Genomic DNA, 5935 nt, shown 5'->3' on the forward strand with positions numbered 1-5935 from the left:
GAATTATTGGGCTCATAATGTATCGTTGGAAAGCTCTTGTCAAGCCCCATCCAACTACACTACTATTGGACCCATATCATGGACCAACCAAACTGGATTGACTGTTTTCTTAAAATAAGTTTTCAAAAACAGAGAGAAGAGAAAAGAAATTAAAACTATCCGCAACACTAAACTTTCCACACTTTCACTTTATTCGATTATGATTCGACGTGAAAGGTACTCATCACCGGGTTTGGTTTTGGGGAGACACAAATGGGTGTCTACAGGGCCCAATTTAGTAATTTGGCCATAGCTTCCTCATTATTCATCGGAATTGGGCTTATAATATATCGTTGGAAAGCTCTTTTTGAACCCGACCCAACTACACCATTAATGGACCCTTGCCATGGACTCTTTTTGAACCCGACCCAAATAGGTTTTCAAAAACAGAGAAAAAGAAAAGAATTAAAAACTATCCGCAACACTAGACTTTCCACACTTTCACTTCATTCGATTATTATTCGACGTGAAAGGTACTCATCATTGGGTTTGGTTTTGGGGAGACACAAATGGGTGTCTACAATTACCCTCTGATTCAAGATGTAATACTCCGTATTTTTAATATATATATATATATATTTTATTTGTTAAAATAATTTATTTAATCTTAAAAAGAAATTATTTATTTAAAAAAATTGAAAGTGTGTATAAATAATATGAATCATAAATTGAGGCAACAAAAATATTTTTATTTGGGTCAATTCTATTTAAATGAGTGGACCAACTTATTGAGAATTTAGGGGCTCAATAAGTTGGCCCAAAGGGAGAATTTGTAAGGGAGTACGAATTAGTAATGACAAATTTATAAATATGACTTTTATTTTTAAAAAGAGAGTACAAACACTAGTACAAAACTAACCTTAAGTAACACCCAAAAAGTGTTACATAAAGTGGTAAAAGTGTTATTATAGACAATAGGTAACACTTTAGTGGGTGATACATCCGCCCATGTTACCTAAGGTCTTATGTAAAACTTTGGGTAACCTATGGTAACACTTTTAAAAATGTTACTATAAACTCTCTTATGTAACACTTTATTATATTATTAGTATCATTTTTAAAGTGTTACCTTTTATTTCTTATGTAACACTTACTTATCTTTAGTAACATTTTTCAATCATCTAGTATCACTTTATCACATTATGTATCACTTTTCTGAACTAATGTAACACTTTATTGATTATTAGGTAACATTTTTCAATCATCTTTGAACATATTGTAGCACTTTTTTTGACATTATGTATCACTTTTTACAAACTAATTTAACACCTTATTAATTAATAGATAATTATTATTATTATTATTATTATTATTATTATTATTATTATTATTATTATTATTATTATTATTATTATTATTATTATTATTACAATTATTATTTTATTATTATTTTTAAAATATAAAATTAGTATTAATATGTACAACAACTATGAATGAGAAATTAACATATATGATGGACAACAATTTGGATTGAAATACTTTCATAGTCTTATAAAAAAAAAATTCATAAACACCAAATTTAATGTTTGGCCAAACAATATAATAATCCAAACAAAAAGAAAATCAACTTCGATCTCTAGCTTGGAAAAAGTGAGGAAATAAGAAAAACTTCCAAATTTCAAAAAAACAGTCAGCGATAATAACAGCAAATAGCGGCAGCAGCTAGCTAGCAGAACGACAACAGCTATAACAGACCAGCACACAACATTATGTGACAGCAAACATCATTAGCAGACAGTAGTGGCAGCAAACGGCAGTAGATGTGGCAGCAGACAGCAGTGGCAGGGGGCAGCAACAGACAGCAGTAGCAGCAAAAAAATAGCAGTTACAACATCAAAACAGCAGTAGCAGTAGCAAAACAACAGTAATAGTAAGTGCTTCTTGTAGCATCATCACTTGTATCCCAATTCTTCATCTTGATCCATTTGATTCCATAGGTGAAAACATCATACATAAAACATCTAGAGCAAAAATATAATAACGCAATAATAAGAGTCAGTGCTTATTCGTTTGTTTCAAGCCCTTCATCGACTCTTTCATTTCATAAGCCATGGATATAACCCCCAAATCCTTCATTGTGCTTCTATTTTGTTCTATCCTTGCTTGTCTAAGTTTTTCATATTCTGCCATCTAGATCTTGCTTCCTACAAAGAACACACAAGACAATCAGTTGACGGACATTATTGATGACAAACAGATTTTTAGAGTATTAGACCCCTAGCAGATTATTAGTATGATGTTCAGAGTTTACATTGCTAATTCCACCTTCCTGATTTACCACAAAAGAGAGTGGCCAGAACAAAACTATGTCCAATTTTCACTGTTGGCAGATTATAAAAGTGGCCAGAAAAAAACTATAGTTTTCATTCACCATTGAGGAACAATGCATACAAACTTGCATTACATCCATGAGGGGCTGTAACTAGTCAAATAGGCACATTTTTACATCAAAATTTGCAAAATAGATATAGAAACAAAATTATCATGGTAGATTATATGATACACATTTTTTGTATTTCTTCATCTCAAAATACGATGAAAATAAGAACCGTACAACCTTTACATATTCTATGAACGCATAAATTCTTATCAGTAAATCATTTGGGAGAGTCAATATAAGTCTGATTCCTACAGCCATTAGGGCATGCTAATTTAGCTATTTTCGAATAACTAACAGCTTCAAACATTATCCCATTTAATAGATGAATTAGTGTTTGATTATTTGTGTAAGCAATTTTCGACCTGATTGGTCCTGTGTTACTGTCAAGGGTTGTTCGATTACTTTGTAAATATGACAAAATGGAAATGATCAAGTGAGAGTAATCATTGTATTATTCATGGGTTGAATTATTAATAACTAGAATTGATATTTGCTTAATTGATACACCATGTTAACATGTTTTAACGCTAATGGAAACATACCTACTAGGGAAAGTTCATATATGACTAGCTCACAGATATTGCAGGCATTAAGTTCAAATTCAAGGTTTTCTCCCTACATGGATCAGATTCATGCATTTAAGTCACAAATCTATGCATTGACTTTGTTCTGTAGAATTATGCATGCATGTCATAGGACCTCTACTGGTCACTTTCACTGATTAGAATACGGGTTTAAGAGCTTATTACCTTTGTTAGGCAGACAAGATCTCACCTGACTACAGATTTGAGCACCTGAGCAACTGAGCACAAAAAGAGTACCTGAGCACTTGACTTCACATAAGAGCTAGGACATGCAGAATTCAGACTGTTAGCAAGATTAATTTACCTTAGACTATTAGCAAGATTGATAGTCTCCCTATAGAAGCTTACTAATACTCAATAATTTGATACTAAGACATCCCAAACTACGCTTGAAGCTTATTAATCAATCAATAACTATATACTAAAAGACACACCAGCAATGACACATGTCAATTTCTGGTGTGTCCTTAGTATTTTTTTTTAAAAAATATTTAATAGAAAATTTATTTAAGGAAATTATTTGTAAAATTTAATTACTATATAAATAAAATGATATTTACCTTTTTTCTATATTTACATTAAATTAACTAATTAATATGGAAAATAGAATAGCAAAATATAATCTTTGTAAATATTTTTTAAAAAATACAATCTTCTACTATAAGTTTTTATGTGGCAAACATAAAATTCGTTTCAAGGATACGATTGAGATAGACAAAATTTAATGACAAAAAACGAGATATTACAATATATGACAACTAATAATACGTACATAATTTTTTTTGTCAATAATCGTGCATGGCACGGGACCTAACCTAGTACTCAATTAATAGTCTGCCTATAGAAGCTTATTAATAGTCTTCCTATAAAGCTGAGTCTGAGGTAAATTAATCTTGCTAATACTCAATTATTTGATACTAAGACATCCCAAACTACGCTTGAAGTAGCAAGTATTTATCTGCCTATAAAAGCTTACTGATTGCTTCTTTTTATTTTCAATTATATCAGGTGGGCTCATGGATTTGAGTTCAATTTTTATGGTCTGTAATTCTCTTCTATTGCAGCTCCATGATTCCGACAAAGAGAAGAAAGAACCTGCCTCAGGACTTCTGAAGCAATTCTGAAATTATTCATCGGGATTTCCCTATTCATTTATAGAGATGATACCTTGACTCAAAAACGCACCATGCTCGGCTGATAGGTGTCTTCTACGACAGGGTCATTATTTTGGCATTACACAGGCTGCATTTGAAGAGATTATATTTCTAGCTTAAGAACTATCACATTTCTGGCTGAAGAACTATCACACTAAACAGGGAAGAATATCGCACTCTAATGATTAAACAAATAAACAGCATAAACAACATCATATTTATCAAAGATCCTAAACCACTGAGAAGCTATGATTAAAGCAAACGACAACATAGAGTTGTACGTAAGCTCGTAACTAAAGGATCTTAACTGCAAAGCTCGTAACTCCCCTGTTAACATCAGTGAAACTAAAGGATAACTCGATATTTAATTTGAGCTGTGTTGTTAACTCTTAAGTCCCCGGTTAGATTAATTATGCATGACAACAAGTACAAACACATAATACTGAAGTGAATAAAATCAGACCCAAAAAACAGAAACAGAATTCAACCAGTTCACAATTTCTGTCTTTCAAGAGGAAGGAATTCTCTCCCAAAACTTCTACTTACAACTTTTCTGAATGATCTTACTACCCTTCCCTCCCTTCTATTTGTTACAAAATTCACTTATAACAAACTAATAGTGATAACAAAAATAACAAACTCCCCCAAATTACTTGATTATTCTTCCTCTAACAAATCCAGTAACAGAACTCCACATCATCTAACAAGTTGCATCAAATTGCTGCTGGTTTGGGATTTATCTCAATTAATTAGAACACTTTTATTCAGGGAAGAACATATTAATAAAATTAACATTTTCGATTAATAATTTTAAAGATTAAATCTAAACAATAATAGGCTAATAGCCAAAGGTAAAAATAACTAAAAACAATTGAGACTGCAAATTAGTAAATATTCCATCATCTATTTCAGATAATTATCAAATTGAAACTTACATGGAAACACAAATTTTATAATTGAAATCAGAAAAATTTATCCAAATAAAATAGAAAATTTTTCCTCTTGGAGTCTGAAATCTACAGCAACAGTAATCACATGCATATTTCCAACACCTAGGGCAGTAAAAATTAAGTTTACAGGCAATAGTTCAATAGAAATTAAATATAAGCAATAGTTTATTATAATAATCGAGTTTAATAGAACACTAAATTGAATATACTTAAAACTAAATTAAGAATAAACCCTAGATTGCGAAATTGAGATTCGATAATTGCATAGAGAATCAACTTTTACCCGAGAGAATTCACCTCAATTGATATCATAATTCGGCTCAATTGATTTCAGATGAGGTCGCCTCAGAGGAGAACATGGAGTGCGCTTCATTGGGAAAGAGAGGAAGACGAGGAGTTGTACGTGTTGGAGGCCGAGGTCTATGGTGGATGAGGGCTCTGGTGGAGGAGAGCTATGGTGGAGCACCGGTGAGGAGGCGGTTGCGGTGGAGGGGGCTGTGGTGGAGAATGCAGTGCGAAGAGAGACTGAAATAAAGAAATGCGAGTGAGTTAGAAAGAATCGAAATGCCAATAATAAGTTTAAGGAGTTAATGAAAACAGAGCATTTCTTTTTCTAAAAAAAAAAAATTAAAATAATACCTTCAGTTAGTGAGCATACTTATGTATCAAAGTGTTACAATAGTGTTACTTAATATCAAAGTGTTACAATAAAGTATTACTGTATATTAAAGTGTTACAATCAAGTGTTACCTAATGTTAAAGTGTTACAATAGTGTTACCTATAACTTAGTACAATCTCTACCTTTCAAAGTGATACCATGTGATGTT

The 5935-nt window shown here is 31.8% G+C and overlaps 1 long non-coding RNA gene across 2 annotated transcripts; it reads right to left on the reverse strand.

Moving 5' to 3' along the window:
* Positions 1 to 1503: 1503 nt before the first annotated feature.
* LOC145637933 (uncharacterized) lies at positions 1504 to 5725 on the reverse strand. Of its 2 annotated transcripts, none has more exons than XR_014114548.1 (2): positions 5405 to 5725; positions 1504 to 2183 (listed from the first exon to the last, which is right to left on the reverse strand). It is a non-coding gene; the product is annotated as an uncharacterized LOC145637933 (long non-coding RNA). The 2 variants fall into 2 exon arrangements; XR_014114547.1 differs by having other exon boundaries at positions 5391 to 5725.
* Between the last annotated feature and the right edge of the window lie 210 nt (positions 5726 to 5935).

Source organism: Chenopodium album, chromosome 7, assembly GCF_948465745.1.
Source record: "Chenopodium album chromosome 7, dcCheAlbu1.1, whole genome shotgun sequence".
Lineage (NCBI taxonomy): Eukaryota > Viridiplantae > Streptophyta > Magnoliopsida > Caryophyllales > Amaranthaceae > Chenopodium > Chenopodium album.